This window comes from Cervus canadensis, chromosome 26 (genome assembly GCF_019320065.1).
Source record: "Cervus canadensis isolate Bull #8, Minnesota chromosome 26, ASM1932006v1, whole genome shotgun sequence".
Classification (NCBI taxonomy): domain Eukaryota; kingdom Metazoa; phylum Chordata; class Mammalia; order Artiodactyla; family Cervidae; genus Cervus; species Cervus canadensis.
In genome coordinates, this window is record NC_057411.1 from 1823029 (window position 1) to 1840826 (window position 17798).

At 46.5% G+C, this 17798-nt stretch overlaps 1 long non-coding RNA gene across 2 annotated transcripts; it reads right to left on the reverse strand.

Moving 5' to 3' along the window:
• Positions 1–2793: 2793 nt before the first annotated feature.
• LOC122428449 lies at positions 2794–17238 on the reverse strand. 2 transcript variants are annotated; one of them, XR_006265715.1, is made up of 4 exons: positions 15560–17238; positions 14065–14209; positions 3948–5706; positions 2794–3390 (listed from the first exon to the last, which is right to left on the reverse strand). It is a non-coding gene; the product is annotated as an uncharacterized LOC122428449 (long non-coding RNA). The 2 variants fall into 2 exon arrangements; XR_006265714.1 differs by having other exon boundaries at positions 15415–17238.
• Positions 17239–17798: the final 560 nt, after the last annotated feature.

A 17798-nucleotide genomic window follows, 5' to 3' on the forward strand; every position in this document is an offset into this window, starting at 1 on the left:
CCCTGGCCCCCTAGGATCCTCCTGACCCATCCTGCTGCCTCTCTGGTGCTGGGGGTCCCCTGACCTGGGTGCTAGCTGGCAGTTTGCTCATAGGGATAGGGAGGGAAGGAGCAAACTTACGAAGCTCCGCTACTGGAGAAAAGCTTCCAGTTACTGGCTCTAGCAGGTCAGTTTGGTGGGAACGGAAGGCTGGTACTTCTGAGGTTTCAGGCCTCGGGTCTGGGTACCTAACTTCAGGGAGAGATGGAGCATAATCTCTTCTGCCCTTGTCTTCCGCTTGGGACACCGCATCTTTATCATCAGGTGGTTGTGACCAACAACTCCACCGTCTCCTTCAGCTCAGTTTCAAGCATCTCTCTGACACCACTTCCCACGTTTTCAGCTTCTTTTCCCTGTAGCTTGTCTTGCACCATTGTCAGCCTCATTGGGCAGAAGACTCCCTAAAGCCAGGCCGTGTACCTCCCCCACTTCCCTTAGAGCCTGTGGTCCACGTCTATAGTCACTTCCTTGCAAGCACCCTCAACCCCTTTCCCTCTCTCTTTTTGTTGAACTTTTTTTTTTTTTGGATAAAACATGAACTCTACTTAAATCCTGGTCCCCAGCTGGACACAGGCCGATGAACAAGATTGGAGGGAAATATTCACCCATGCTGTCTGGTCTTACTCTACATCCTTGACCACTAACCTCAGGTCAGTCCTGGGTCTGCCCACTGATCCTAGTCTGTGTCTCCACGTCTCCTTACTCATCCTCACTTGAAGTGGATGGTCTTGCTGTCTGCTTCACTGTGAGAAGGGAATGATGGGAAGAGACTCCCATGTGCCCTCCGCCCTGCTCCCCCCAGCCCCCCAACCCCCAACTAGCCTGCCTGCTCCCATACACTGACCCCCCTCTGCCCGTTAGGAGAGAGGCCAGGGCCAGTTCCATCAAAGCCAAAGGTTTCCTTGCAACTCAACACACCTCCACTCCTCTGTTCCATTGCCCAGAACCATGCTTCACCCTCCTTGCTGTAGAGGAGACTGAGAAAGGGGAGGTTGTCTCTTCTGCTTCCGTAGCAAAAGCAGCAAGGACCAGGGGTTGTGACTGGCATTGGAGGGTCTGCCACAAATACAGTCTCACTCCCTGAGACTCATTCATGGCAGCAAATTGGTTTCCTGGGTTAGGTGATGCTCTCCTAGAGGGTCCTTCCTGCCTCAAAATGGGTGGTGGGGTGGGGAGCTCATGGACACTGTTCTAGGAGGAGGAGCGTTCTCAGACAGGCTAAAAGGAAGGGAACAGATCTTCTGGGCTTTTTGACTTTCTGTCTCCCTCTAGACCTTAATCAACACACTAACTACTACCTTATTCAATCTATAGGACACACTCCCTACAACCTAAACCGAGCTGGAGGTTCCGTTTTGCTTGTTTCTTTCTTGGTGATTGGTAGGTATTTCTTTGTATTCTCTCAACCATGTATTTATGTTGGGGATTGAGACTACTTTATAAAAAAAAAGGCAAAGATACAACGAAACTCTAAACCAATTAAAACAATGAAGGCTTATCAATGAAGATGCAGAATAGTTATACAGGGTGTTCAGGATAAGGAAAATGCATCCAGTTAAGGGTAAACCTCAGGTCTGAGCTTCCTGGGCAATGTAAAAGCAAAAGGGTGTCAGGGGTGGGGAGAAGAAAGTGGATAAAGAGAGTCAAAATGTACAAACTCCCAGCTATAAGGTAAATTAGGTACTAGGAATAGAGTGTACAGCATGATACATATTTAATTGCTGTATGTTCTGTATGAAAAGTTGTTAAGAAGGTAAATCCTAAGAGTTCCCATCACAAGGAAAAACTTTAAAAAATTTCCTTAGTATTGTATCTAAATGAAATGATGGATGGTCACTAAACTTATTGTGGTCATCATTTCATGATGTATGTAAGTCAAATCATTATGCTATATACCCTAAAACTATACAGTGCTGTATGTTAATTCAGTTCAGTCGCTCAGTCGTGTCCGACTCTTTGCAACCCCATGAACCACAGCACGCCAGGCCTCCCTGTCCATCACCAACTCTTGGAGTCTACCCAAGCTCATGTCCATTGAGTTGGTGATGCCATCCAACCATCTCATCCTCTGTCATCCCCTTCTCTTCCCACCTTCAATCTTTCCCAGCATCAGGGTCTTTTCCAATGAGTCAGTTCTTCACATTGGGTGGTCAGAGTATTAGAGCTTCAACTTCAGCATCAGTCCTTCCAATGAATATTCAGGACTGATTACTTTTAGGATTGACTGGTTGGATCTCCTTGCACTGCAAGAGACTCTCAAGACTCTTCTCCAACACCACAGTGCAAAAGCAATTCTTCTGTGTTCAGCTTTCTTTATGGTCCAACTCTCACATCTATACATGACTACTGGAAAAACCATAGCTTTGACTAGATGGATCTTTGTTGGCAAAGTAATGTCTCTGCTTTTGAGGAGAAAGAGTGAAAGTGTGTCTCACCAGCCTGACTCAGTTCAGAAAACAAGAAATTCTGGGGTCTGGTCTGGATCAGCTTCTTTCTGTTGTGGATGTCCCTGAGGAGGGTGGTGGCAGTGTCTGCTGTAAGAACTATCATGTTGAAGTCCCATGGCTACAGAAGCTCCTCACTGGGGACTTGAACTTGGAGATGAACTACGGGAGCCTGAGGAGCTTTGGGAACAACGGGGAATGTTCACCAACTGCGAGGTGTTGGAAGAGGCAGGCACCAATCCCTCCGGAGACATTGCATTTGTCAGCAGGCCCCCATGGTAGAAGGAGAAGCAGCCAAGCATGCAAGGCCACTGAAGGTGGATGGACAAGCAAACTTCAAGGCGAGCCAAATAAGCTTTTCTCAAGAGAAGGCTCTTGACGGCCTGCCAACCTGGCTAAGTTAGACACCAAAGAACTCCTCTCAAGAGATTAGTTGAACAGTATAGAAGTAAATAAGAAGGCTGAGTGATACTGTAATAGAATCCACTTTATTGATGGGCAAAAACTTCAGTGGTTACGGTGGCCTTGGTGACAGCCCTGGTGGAGAAGGTAAATAATGTGGGAATGAGGGAGGTGGCAGAACCCACAATGCCCTTCCTTGGTCAATTACGATTAACCTTCAAATTTTGTTTCAGGAAAGGACCAAGATGTCAGAGGCAGAAACCCTGGCTCTAATGGTGGCGGAAGTCACTCTTCTGGCAAACCACAAGACCAAGGTGTCTCTGGTGGCTCCAGACGGTGGTAGGAGCTCCACTGGGCACAGATAGTAATCACTGCTGGGAGATAAACCTTGGCAGGGGTGGAAAGCAGGAAAGCGAAAGGGCAGCTGCACTTCAGTCTGGGCGGACAGCCATCCCACATGCACTGTGGGGCAGCCTGGGTCCCTTCTCATGGATCAGATTTTGTCCTGTAAGAGTGATAAATATTTCCGGTGTCACTCCTCAATAAAGCAGGTCTGTGAATTCAGCCAAAGTAGTACTAGGCCCTCTAAGCCAAGTTGTACAATATGTCCCTTCAGGCCAAGGCCTTCAAAATACCCCCACATGCTACTCCTTTGGGGCCCTTTTCTTTAGTTGGACTGAATGGCCTATAGGGTCCCCTAACAGCCTGGGTTCAGAGGTAGTCACAGAATGAGGGAATCTTAGAGTCATGAGTATGTGTGTGCTCAGTCGTGTCTGACTCTTTGCAACCCCATGGACTGTAGCCTGCCAGGCTCCTCTGTCCATGGGGTAATATCCAGGCAAGGTTACTGGAGTGGGTTGCCATTTCCTTCTCCACTACAGTGAAGAAGAGACCTTAGATATGTTCTACTCCAACAGCCTTATTTTATAGAAGGGAAAAATGAAGTGCAGAGAGAATTACCTTACTCTTCTGGTTCAAACTAAAACTAGGGGCTGTACCAGTTTTAATCTCATTTGACAGCAATCACTTAGAATGAAAGAACATTTAATACTATTTACTTACAGAAAGTCTGGAAGGAGGTGAGTTCATTCATTTTTTTTCACTGACTCAAAGGTGTCCACAAAGAGCTAGGCTTCTGTATCGCCATCGAGTTGACTTTTTTATCCTTGTGCTTGTTACCTTATGATCACAAGATGGGTGCAATGGCTCCAGGCATACGTCTCCACACAAGTGGTCCAAGCAGAAGAGAATGGGGAAGGAAGAAGCCGTGTTTCTTTTTAACTAGGTAGAAGGTGATTCCCAAAACCTCCCTCAGAAGACCCCCCCTTTATATCTCACTGGTCACTTCTTGTGGTAAAGGAGCCTGGGGAAGTAAATATTCTGTAGAGGGAAACGGGAGAGTTAGGGTTAGCCTAGACCAATCATGAGGCATGATGAAGAGCTAGGCCCATTTCTACCCAGAGCAAAATAGGGTCTTGCTGGTTAGGAAGAAAGAATGATGAGGGAAAGGGATAGTTTCTGGAGGCAATCTGAGGTGTCTGCCACCATCTGCATGGTGGACAAAATGTAGGCTTTGGGGTGACAAAGACCGGGATTCAAAGCTCAACTCTACCAACTGGGTAACTGTGACTAAGTTTCTTAGCCTCTCCAGGACTCATTTCTCTTTACTTTAAAATGTAAGAAATAGGGCTTCCCTGGTGGCTCAGTGGTAAAGAATCCGCCTGCCATGCAGGAGACATGGGTTCAGTCCCTGGCCTGGGAAGATCCACAGGCCCTGAAGCAAGTAAGCCCAGTGCCACGACTCTTGAGGCTGTGCTCTGCAAGCAGAGAAGCCATCGCAAGGAGAAGCCCGTGCGCCACAGTCAGAGAGGAGCCCCTGCTTGCCTCAACCAGAGAAAAGCCCATGCAGCAACAAAAACCCGATCAATAAATATTTGTCTATTAATTATATAAATAAATTACTTATTTATATATTAAAAGCATGGCCAAATAAATACAAATTTAAAAAGCAAGAAATATAATGTATGTACTGACACACAGCTATTACCATAACTACTGATAGTCTATCAAGTACTTTCTCGTAATTTCAAGTATTCACAGCCTCACCAGTCTTTGAGGTAGGGAGTAATTCCTTTGATTACCCTGTCCAAGAGCACATGGGAAGCAGGTGGTGCAGCTGGAACTTAGACCTGGAGATACAAATATCTCTGCCTTCCCCGCCACCCTCCCCTTGATGTTCTGACTGTCCAGTGTGCGTGGGCCAGTCGTTGGAGATGAAGGCCCTTTCAGAAATGCCGTTTAAAGCCCATTTTTCTGTGTTCCAGAGAGATACACTAAAAGGGAACGAGAGAAGTGCGAAGCTCTCAAGGAGCCTAAGGCAGCGTCCCCGGGCCCAGGAAGGGCCTGCTCTATTCCAGGACCCACACGAGTCAGCTAAGACCCCAGAAGAGACTGTTCGTTTACACGTGAGGGGAGCATGAGCTGGAGATCTGCTCTTTGACCTGCCTGGCATTCATTTCCTAATTATGAGCAACCTGTTTTCACTCCTGGTCCCAGCCATCAGGGGGGAATCCAGACCTCACCTGCTCTGCTCCAGGGCTGGGCATGTGATCTACACCTGATCAATCATCATTTGCTATCCTCTTGGCCGATATGATCGCCTTTGGGTTGAGAATATAACCCACGCCAGGCCAATGAGACTCAATCCTGGAACTCTTGCTGGAGACGCTGGGAGAGAGGTTGTCTCTTTGAGCTGAGTTGCACACGGCGTGGCCGATCTCAGCCTGGAGCCTCCAAGGAAAGTCACGTGGCTAGAGCCTGCCTGGAGAAGAGAACAGGCAGGATAGGAGAAGCCGGCCTGGGACCTGTGGACTTACGAACACTGTTGCAGCCTATGAACCCACGTGTTCAGCTATACTTGAACCCCCACCCCCCAAGTCTACCTTTGGATTTTCTATGCAGTTACACAAGCTTAGAAATTTCATTTTGATCCTTAAGCCAGTTTAAATGGAGTTTCTGTCATTTTTTTTTTCCTGTAGAAAGTATCCTGACTACTTTGAAAAGAAAGCTTCTTCTCCTATCCTCCCTAGATAAGATGAAAACCGTTCCACTAGCCTTGCTCCTTTGCTCCATAGCTGAGACCAGCCCTGCTCTCTCAGCTAAACATCATGGATTATTCTTCAGCATCACGGACTGACACCGTGATGACCCCATCTCCAGCAATGACCTCAGGACTGAGGGATTTCGGTTTGAGTGAGAGACAGCTGTGAGCAGAGGCTTTCCATGGAAAAGACTCAGCTTTTCCATTGCTTTGCTGACTCAAGCTTTCTATGGAAATCACTCTTAATCATTGTAAGCAATCAGACATCCGCTGTGACATTAAGCCAGTTTCCTACTATATAAACCATCATTGGGACACTAATATCCACTTCCTCAAAGCATCCTGTGCCCGCCCCCCTCCTCCCTGGTACCCCCGCTTGTGACTGTTAGCGCAAGTTCAATAACTCACGCAGCTGATGAGAAGGAAAAGTTGAAGTTTTGCAGAAATGAGGGCAGAGAAGTCCACAAATTTTTACTGACTTCAGTTTTCTCACTCAAGTAAGTGTTTAATGAGGTAGAGAGAAAGGTATCATAACAGGTTTGTTGTTTTTCTTCGTCAGAGGCCTTTCAGAGGGAGTAAAGCCATTTGTTCCACAGCACAGCCTAGAGAATCAAGTCATTTCAGGTGTCTGGTCTGTCTCCAGAGGGGCTGGATCTGTTTGCGCTCACACTGACCTTTCATCACCAAAGGAAGGCAACACCCTGGGGGATTAGCGGAGGCAACTTTTTAATCTAGCATTTGTCTATAAATATGCTTTAATTTTCACCTCTCCTTCTTCAGCACCTCTCTGCCTGCAGTTTTCCTCACATCTGTTCTAATGGGAGGACAGGAATGAATGGGCACAAACAAGACCTGATCCCTGGGATCCGGCAGGATTTGCTTTGGGGATGTCTACATGCTTATCTACAGGGTTTCCCTGGCGGATCAGACAATATCAGAATCTGCCTGAAATGCAGGAGACCTGGGTTTGATCCCTGGGTCGGGAATATCCCCTGGAGAAGGGAATGGCAACCCACTCCAGTATTCTTGCCTAGAGAATTCCATGGACAGAGGAGCTTGGCGGGCTACAGTCCATGGAGTCGCAAAAAAGTCAGATATGGGCTGATTCATGTCAGTGTGTGGCAAAAACCACTACAATATTGTAAAGTAATTAGCCTCCAACTAATAAAAATAAATGAAAAAAAACTCTAATCAAAAGTAACTCTTAGGTAACACCATTCCCTTGGCAGTGACCTCCTTCCTAGTTACATATTTAAAAAAAAAAAGTCAGACATGACTAATGACTAAACACAACATACACATGCATATCTTACTCTCTTTTCTATGCCCTTTCAACCCTCAGCCTTGGCTGTTCCTATTCTTATATTTGACCCCAGGAGACTTCCTGACAGTCCAGTGGTTAAGACTCTGAGCTTCTAATGCAAGAGACACAGGTTTGATCCCTGGTTGGGGAACTAAGATCCCACATGCTGTGTGATGCAGCCAAAAAGAAAAAAACAAACAAAGCAAACATCCGTAGATTTGACCCGGAACCTAACTCTTCTGCACCTACGACAGGGCCTGACACGTGGGAGCAATGCAATCCAGGCTACCTTGATGCACAGCTCCAGGGGCCCCATTTATATTTATTCTACATGGTGCTCTGTGGTGCCATTTATATGGAAAACAGTGTGAACGGGCTCTCTGGAATCAGGCAACTCAGCGACTACATTCAATATATTTTGCTGATGAATAGATGAATGAATGAATGAAAGAAATCTTGGTTGGCCGTGCTCTGGCCTCTCTCCTTTAATACCCAAGGTTCTCCTTTTCACTAAAATTCTATTCGTAAATATTGACTGGATGGCATCAGCCTCTAGATTAATCCTGTTCCCACGCCTAGCTGCTTTCCATTTAAGAAATGTGATTGCTTGTTTTAACTTCCGGACAAGTTCCACTCCAGCAGTGAACTCTTCAGGGTTCCTGGCCTGTACCCCTCTCCCCATCTCTCTTTTATTCCTGCTTGATCCTGCATGTGGACTTTTGTGGACTGTCAAGGCACCAGTATCAGTGGTTTTAGATTCTTTGTTTCTTACGGAAAAATAAATGTCAGAAATGGACTATAATTCAAGCTAGCCATTAAACCATGGTCGCTTTTTTCTGCTAATATTGTTCTCTATTTTTTAAGGTGACACTCTTTTATTTTATTAATGTTTATTGGGGTATGGTTGCTCTGGAGTGCTGTGTCAGGGTCAGGTCTCCAGCGCAGTGAATCCACGATACGTGCACATAAGCTCCTCTGTTTTGGATTTCCTCCCTGTCGGGGCCGCTGCAGAGCACTGAGTGGAGGCCCTGGGTGATGCAGTAGGTGGCCATCCTCTGGTCCGTTGCAGACGGCGACTGCGGTCTCCAAGTTTCCTCTCTCATTCCCTTTGCTTCCCTAACTCCCACTGTCCTAGCGCCGTGTGCCTGAGGGACCGTGGGGCTCCCTGCTGGGTTTGGGCCCCAAAACAAGCTGCCCTGCCTGCCAGCTTCCAAATGCCTCCACCTTCTGGCTACGTCTTACTCACCCAGGCCGAGTTCCCACTCCAGACCGACACAGTTCCTTTATCAGGGCAGCCTCTTCTACCCCTCTCCACGATGCCACATTCATTCCTCCTTTAAATGCGCTCTCTTATCCAAGGCTCACTCACCCCTCAACGTCCAGCTCCACATTCAGCTCTCCTAAGCCGCCTCCTCTGGCCACTCCAGCCCTATTGATCTTCCTCTTTCTCCTTAAGTACAACTTGACACTCTTTGTATGCATCACAATATATCACCCATTCTTCCCTCTGTAAATCTGGCCTCCCTAACCAGACTACACATTCCCTGGGAGCAGGAATCATGCCAAATTATTTCAGTGACCTTCACATGGCCCCCCACACATGACAGTTTAAACAAGTAAATTTAAATACCTAGTATGTCTGATGTATCTTCTTCTGTTAACATTTGAAAGAGCACCAGTTTTTCCAAACTTTCAGCATCACGTTGTTGAGGACAATTGAACGTATGTTTGCCAGGGATGCAGAACAAACTAGAATCCTCTCCCCTGAACCCCTGCTGAAGCCTGTTACCTGTACATAATGGTCACATGGGAAGAACATATGAAGCAATCAGAGGGCCTATGAATGACTAAACCCTCAAGTGGGGCTGCGGCATTTGTCAAAAGCCACCAGTGTTCAGCAAATGTGCTTCTGGTCACTGAGCACCGGGCCTATTGTGAGGCATTCTCTCTGCTCTGAATAGGGTTGATGTTATATAATAGAAGGACAGGAGGTGGAAAAAGAAATAGACGAATGCCACTTTTCCTTTTTTAAAGTACCTTAAGCAGAGTACCTGGCTTACAGTTGGGGTTACATGGAATTTTACTCCATCGACCCATTTCTAAGTACTCAGTCCCCCAGTACCGGTGGGACATAGGTTTCAGCAGGCCCCTCAGTGGCCAAAATCCACAGATGCTAAGTCTTCCCTCCGTTTCTGTGGGTTTTGCACCCATAGTTGTGAAGGGCTGACTATAGTCTCTTTTTCAGACCTGGAGACTTCTGGGCAAAACGAAGAGATAGTTGAACTGAATGCTTAAGTTAAATTTAAGAAGTGATATTCTTTCCTCTTCCCACCCTGGGAATAAGCTGAAAGTGTTTGTTTCGTTGTTGCTTTTCTGATGAACCAATCCTTGACTTTCTGGGCTCTGATCCTAAACTGACACAGTAACACCCTGGTCACATCTCAGCCCTGTAGCTGTATCTGGGGAATGCTCTTACCCTGGTGGGTTATATGAGAAGGCATTTTTAAATACATATGAGAAGTCATTTTAACAGCTGCAACTCCTGCTACACCACACAGCAAACACACACAGAACTTGGGACTCCAGTCTTTCCCCAGTCAGCTGCCCTCTCATCCTTGCATTTCACATCTTCCCTTCCAAATACAAAGCCCCTCCACCTGCAAGTTTCACAGAAGATGAACAAGCACGATGAAGGCTGAGGATAGAGGGGACTTGGCCCCGGGGCGGTGGGACAGTGCTGAGCGGTGGGCAGCAGGCTGTGGGTGGCGGGGCTCTGGAGCCAGACTGTCCGGGTTCAGACGTCGGCTTTCCCACTTTTTACCTATGTCATCTTGAGCAAACCGCTGAGCTTTTCTGGGCCTGTCGTTAAACAAGGAGACAGCAGTATTAGCCTTGTCTTGTGGGTTTGTGGAGACAATTAACTGACTCAATACATATGGGGCACTTGGAACAGTGCCTGTGATGTGGCCTATGCCTAATCAGTATTGATTATCATTGTCAGGGAAGGCACATAAGTCCCCTTAGGACCAAGCTAAGACCCACACGAGACAATAAACAATAGAAAGCCACATCGGACCTGTTCCTGCACAAAAATCTCCTCTAGTCATTAATTTTAATCAGCAACTATTTACCGAGACCTGCTTCCCCAGTGGCTCAGTTGATAAGGACTTTGCCTGCAATGCAAGAGATCCAGGTTTGATTGCTGGGTTGGGAAGATCCCCTGGAGAAAGAAATGGCAACCCACTCCAGTGTTTTTGCCTGGGAAATCCCATGGATAGAGGAGATTGGTGGTTTACAGTCCAACGACTTAGCAACTCAACCACCACCAGTTTGTGCCAGACACTTGCCAGGCACAGAGAATACAGTCCTGGCCCCTGTGAGCTTATGGTCCAGCCTGCCTGTCTCTGCACAGACTGGAGGCTGGCTGTGTAGCACAGGGACTGGCCGCCGGGAAGGTCCTAGAGTCACTCATCATTACTCTCTCCCTCCTCACAGCCAACCTGCCCATGTAGATTCCAGCATCACCTGCCCATCCAAATCCCAGATAAACTCACCCCCTTAGCTCCCTGAGATGCCATACCCCTTTCTCTGCTTCTTCTTACCCGCGTGGAATGTTGTTGCTTGAGCCACACCCCCCATATTCCTGTTCTCTTTTTAGCTGGTCCTTTGGATTCTGAAGCGTTTCAGTGGATTTGACTTGCCTGTTATGTTCTCCTTGAGCTATCCTCACCACCTCCTGTCATTTCCTCGTCCTCTCCCCGAGTCTGGGCCATTGGCCTCAATTCTGCTTCCCAAGCCCCTAGTCAGCCAGCCGTAGCACCCTCTCCATCTTCTCCACCTGACAGGAACCTCTGACTGCAAAGCCATCCTCTTAGTCCAAAGCCACCCTCTTGGTCCGTCTCCTGGCATCAGTGGAAACAGTGAGCCAAGGCTGAGTCAGAGCCAGGAGCAGGCGGGGAGCCTGCCTCACCTCTGACGCCTTCTCCATCTGTGTTCTCCCCACTCCGTTTTCTGTGCCCACTCTGGTCCTGACTCCCCCACCATTCCCATCCACAGTTCTAGCGTCCCAGGCTCTCTTCACCTCCTTTCTCAGTCCATAGAAAATGCACAGATTCTTTCATCTGTTCACTTTTCACAATACCTATAAGGGTTAGTGGGCTTCCTTGGTGCTTCAGATGTAAAGAGTCCACCTGCAATGCAGGAGACCCAGGTCCAATCCCTGGGCTGGGAAGAGCCCCTGGAGGAGGGCATGGCAACTCACTCCAGTATTCTTCCCCGGAGGACCCTCTGGACAGAGGGGCCTGGCGGGCCACAGTCCATGGGATTGCAAAGAGGCGGACACGACTGAGCGACTGAGCACAGAGATGAGTGAGTGGGAGCACGTGCGACGCGCCTGCTTCTGGGTTCTGGAGACGGAGCAACATATCTCTACTGCGTGGGGTTTACACTCTGGAGTGGAGAGCTGGACAACAAACAAGCAAAGAGTGTATGTAGTATGAAGGGTGAAGGATACAGCACGCTGCGGCATATTCCAGTGGCCCTGGGCCCGCCGGGTGAACTGGGGAGGAAGGATGGAGGAGCAGGACAGGTCATGCCACGGAAGGGCCTCCTGTAGGTCAAGGCTATTTTACAATAACGAGGGAGAAGCTGCTTAGGGCTCCTTGATGATGCTGCTTGGCCGATGTGAGGAATCCCTGGGCGGGCCACTGTACAGCACAGCTGCCTGGAAATCGCTCTCCACATGCTCTTGGGCTGGGTGAGTGCCATGACCTCAGGGAGCCGCCACATTCTGCCCTAGAGTCAGAGTGGGTCTGCTTGATAAGCAGTATACTGGCTGGTCCAAAAGACATGATTCCACCTCTTGTCTTCAGATAGGGAGAGAGGAATGCCTTGGCTGGATGTTTTGACAAATAAACACAAGAAAGGCTTTATTCAGCCTCGCTCTTTGCAGCCCATCTCCACATTTAGGCCCAGGTAAAGAGGGATTTGAGGGAGAATTTCACTGAAATGTAAATAGACTTGTGTGTGCTAAGTCGCTTCAGTCGTGTCTGACTCTTTGCGACCCCATGGACTGTAGCCCACCAGGCTCCTCTGTCCATGGGATTCTCCAGGTGAGAATACTGGAGTGGGTTGCCATGCCCTCCTCCAGGTGTCTTCCTGACCCAGGGATGGAGGCTGCATCTCTTATGTCTCCTATATTGGTAGGTGGATTCTTCACCACCAGCACTACCTGGAAAGCGCATTGTCAATGGACTACTTCCCAACAACTGATTATGGGATGATCCAGGCTGGAAAATTACTCTGCTTCATTCTCATCATGAAGATATAAAAGTATTAAACCTTTATAATTTACAGAGCATTTTCACATGCCTAATCTCAATGGATATTCAATGTATATACGGCACAAAAACTGTTATAATTTATTTACTGTTGAGCTAAACATGTTTTTTAGTTAATATGGGAGTACACATTCTTTAGGTGCTTCCCTGGTGGCTCAGTTGGTAAAGAATCTGCCTGCAGTGCAAGAGATCCAGGTTCAATTCCTGGGCCTGGAAGAGCCCCTGGAAGAGGGCATGGTGGCCCACTCCAGTATCCTTGTCTGGAGAGTCCTATGGACAGAGGAGAGGCGGGCCACAGTCCACAGGGTGCAAAGAGTCAGACACGACTTAGCGACTAAACCACCACCACATATTCTCTGCAAAAGAAAAAAAAAATTAAGTCGTTGTTTGCTTTTAGAGCAAGGTAAGAATTGTCTCAGGCTACACTGGAGTTTTCCTAGCTTGACAAACGCTAAGGTCATGGAGCGGCTAGCTTTACATTCCACATGAATTAATAATGGACTTCACACAACATTCCCGGCAGAGATGGCCCAGCATACCAAGCTTCATGTTCCTCAGGCTTGGAATGTGTAATTCCTCTCTGAGCTACATTCTGCTGTGTGAAGCTCTATTTTGGGACTAGGTTGCTTCTTTATATAGAAACCAGTACCCTTGTCAAATCAAGTGAGTACATGAGTCATTTGTGCATTTCCTAAAAGCGATCGCATCACGTTTTTCTCATCTGCTATCCATTTTCTTTTTTAATCAGAAGGGAGATGCATTAACAAGGCAAATATCTTGGTGCAAATCCTAACCTCTCACAGAGTTCTGTTGGAATGAAAATGTTTTCTTATTTTTTGGCAGTGACTGAATTTCAAGCTTGTTTAAGAAATGATCACATCATGATTTATATTTCATGAACCAAGTAACTTACCTATCTCGGCTAACCTGGGGCCCCATTTCTACAATTCACAGTATGACCTGCGATATTTTAGATACTCCTGAATGGCCTGAGCCAGAGATGCTAATTAGGGCTTAGAAAGTATTTGATGGTTCCTGTGATTTTGAGAGCTAATTAAAGCAGTGAGAATCAGTAGCTTTGGCCCCAAACAAGACTTCAGTCCTGTTAATTCCACCGTATAGGTGATCTTGGAATGAAGGGAAGTAGAAGTTTGTTCTCTCATAACATGGGTGGATATTTATGAAGTTTTAATTTCCTTTTAGCTTCTCACCTTATGCTTAGAAGCTGAGGCTGTGGGGAGAGGTTTTGCTTTCTCTGCAAAGACAAATAAGGATGACTATAGTGTTCTGAGGTGACCTTTTAAGCACCCTAAGAAAAGTTAGAGGGCAAATATTAGGTGTGTCCAATCTGCTTAGGAATTTGGAACCAATGATTCTACTAAACAATTGGCTCAATTGTCAGATTCTTTCTGAACCGTTTCTTCTTATGTTTATCACCTGAACTTAGAATCCTGTCAATATCCCAAGAGCATCACTCCTGCAGGACCAATTCTTATTCCTCTTCGCTCCTTAGTCTTCTGGGCAAATGATGGGTTGGAGAGAGAAGGGGCAGGATCCTTGCATGCTTACAGGATTCTCTGCACTGGGGAAAAGAAGAAGAAAACGATCTCAGAGAAAATTAAGTGTCCAGTGCCAATATTGCAAGACTTTTCATTTAACTAAGGGAGCCCGAATCATGGCTTTATTGATAATGCAGTCCTGGAACTAATAATATGCAGTCCTAATAATTAGGAACTAATGCAGTCAGTTCCTAATGCTCAATGTTTTAAAAGCCTTTGGGAAAATGCACCCTGTGAGTTTTCTTACTTTCCATGAAAACACAGTGGAAATTCACTAGCTGCTCCAAGTAATATTTAAAACTTGAATATATTCTGAGTATTGTCATCAGTGTGTGTGTGCTGAGCTGCTTCAGTCATGTTTGACTCTTTGCAACCCTATGGACTGTAGCCTGCCAGGCTCTTCTGTTCATGGGATTCTCCAGGCAAGAATATTGAAGTGGGTTGCCATTCCCTTCTCCAGGGGATCTTCCTGACCCAGGGATTGAACCCGCATCTCTTATGTCTCTTGCATTGGCAGGCAGGTTCCTTACCACTAGCGCCACCTGGGAAGCCCCACTGTCATCAGATTACTTATCAAATAGGTGTTCTATGTTGTCAGAAAAAAACAACTTAGGCTTTAAGATATAAATCATTGAGAGGAGAAGAAAATCTCTAGTTTTGCCCTGAAGGACAAGGAGGATTATCTCCCCTTTTTCTCTTACCTTCACTTTACACACTATATTGAAGTAGAGAAAGAGAGTGGAGGAAATCTTCCAGAATAAGAAAGATAAAATCTGGTAGAGCAGCAAGGGATTATAATTGCAGAACACTAGTTCTTCTTTCTCCCTGAGTGTGGAAAGGGGGGTGGGGAGTGTGGGTCATTCGCTACCATAGAAACTAACCAAGGTATGTAGAGGGGAGGGAAGGCCCATTTGAGGAACTTAAAGATCTTAACGTTTTTCAATGTTATATTGTTCTGGTCAATAGGTAATCTTTCTAATGGCGAGAGGTATGTGTATGTGTGCATGTATCCTTTTTATTTGATTTCCAATCTGCCTTCCCTCTTTTGTCTCTTGAGCTGAGTTATTCTTTCAGTCCAGCCTCTGCTAAAGAGAAGGTTGACAATTTAAAAAAATCATTGTGCCCCCACTGTGTACCGGGCATGACTCCCTGCAGTGGAATGCACAGAACTGCAAGACATTCAACACAGTGCACAGGGCCATTGGGCGAAAACCCTCTATACACTTACTTCCATCTGGTGCTATTTCCACCCTCAGAAAGCTCTTAGAAAATGAGTAGCTCAAAATGAATTCTCTCCCCTCTTTCATCCAGATGCTGCTTCTGAGCCATGGTTCTTCTTAATTTTTAAAATAGAATGATTGAAAGGCTCTTACAAGTCATCCTCAGTGAAGATGCAGGAGACTCGCCTCCAGTGGGTGTTTCTTGTTCCTTTAGGCAAGCACCTTTCCTTTTCTCTTGTTCAGTCCTTTAGTCCTTTCCGAATACCATGGAAGGCTTAGGAGCAATGGATCAGATGTTTGGAAAGCTGGTGAGGATGTCAATGTCTGCTTTTCAGGAAGGAGGATCTGTTCCCCTTGTGCCCGAACCTGGGTGGGTTCTGGGACTGACCAATATAGCTGAAGTGATGCCGTGCCAGTTGCCGTGCACAGGCCTTAAGAGATCGACAGCTTCTGCTTCCTTCCTTAGAACACTCCTGCTAAAGGAAGCCACCGCCATGCTGTGAGTGAGCCTGAGCTAACCACACTGAGAGGAAGACAGAGATACTGGCCAGTCTCCAGCTGTTTCAGCCATGTCAGCTGAAACGCAGAGATGTCAGTGAAGAAGCCATTTCAGACGTCCAGCCCAGATGAGGCTTCAGATGACTCCAGCCCAGCTGCTATCTGACTGCAACAACACGAGATACCCCAAGGGAGAACCACCAAGCTGAGCACAGTCAACCACAGAACTGTGAGACATGAAGGCTGGGGGTGGTTTGCTAAGCAGCAACAGAAAACTGCAATGGGAAGTAATGATGGCATCTACCTTTCAGGACCATCACGAAGGAAAAAGGAGATTTTTGCTTGTTAAATCCTTAACCTGAAGCCTGGAATAAAACAAGCCTTCAAGGTACATCAATTCTCCTGCTCCTTCCTCTTTGTTGATATTAATTCTATGTGTTTCTGAGAAGGGGTAACTCCCAGTGTCATGGTCTGAGGCAGGGTCGGGTGGAGGTAGGCAGGCTCTTTGCTTGATATTTGGAATCTGAAGAGCTTTCCCCCATCTTTTTCTTCTTCCTTTCCTTCCTGTGTTCTTTAAAGCACAGTCAGATCGTTTAGACCTAAAATAAGAATACCAAATTCAGCCTTTGTGTTTCAGACAGAAAAATCATAGGCTTAGTACAGGCTCATGGTACTGAAAAATCAAGCTCCAGAAGCTAAAATGAATCAAAGCAAATTTCCCCTTGACAACTTTTATATGGCTCTCTCTCTGTGTGTATAAAAAACAGTGAAACAAAAACTTTATAGAGTACACAATTATTTTACCATGTAAGCATGATAGAACTATTGCCTTTTTTGGAGGGGGGAGTGGGTTGAAAAGTACATGGTTACCTGTAATTACAGTCTCCCTAAATTTGATTTTATGGCAAAAAAAAAAAAAAAAAAAAGGCACATTTCTTTGGAGTGTCTATGAACAGCAAAATTCAAGTTTGAGTTAAACCATACAGAAAAACACAGTGCATTTTGGATATATCTTTTCCCTTCAGACTCAAATGGCTGAATTTCTGTCATTCTTGATACCTCCCTAGAAGCCAATCTTTCCTTATATTTATGGCTAAGGTCTTGCTAATTATGTTGCCTTTTCTAGCAGACTTGCTGCCAAGCAACTTGAGATTACTCTCCTTTTTTGTCCTTGAGTTCCTGCAAACACCTAAACCGTGACAGGCCAGAGAGTTCATCTCAGCGTCTGAACTGGGTCAGCATCATAAATTCTGTCACATACCTGGTCAGTGAAGTCAAGGTTGGAAGGGGGAGTTGAACTAGATGCCTGATGTGTAGATAAGGGAATTGGTTTACTTTACTTTTACGTTTTATCCTTTAATGTGGGTGTGGACACAGGGCCATGGTGTTTGCTCTCATATACCTCTAGGATAAAAGCCTCTGGAAGATTTGGGGGCCGGCAAGGTTAGGGGGGGTAGTGAGGAGATGGGGTGAGATTGGGGGATGGGTAAGCGGTCAGCCTGAGTGTCTGGTGACATTGTGCAGCAGTTCCAGCTACAGAACGTTGCTTGCATGGGGGATTCAGATGCCTTTCCTTGGTGAGGATGTGAGGGGCTGGAGCTTGGGATTTAATGAGCGCAAACTGGCATCAAGTCACTTAACTGATCTTGCCATTCCTCATAACCAGAGACTAAGTTCAGATGCTGTTTGCCTCCCAATCTGGTCAGTATCCCGTGACAGCTGGGGCAACCGTTTCTTTCCTTTTCACAGCTCCTGGAGGAGGTGTGATGTGTGTGAGGCGCTAGAAAGCTTGTTCTATAATTACTTCTAGATTTGCCTCTGGGTGTGCTGTACACGCACCAGACCATATGTGTGTTCACGTGAGCTTGTCACTCGGCCAAGAAGAGGTAGAACA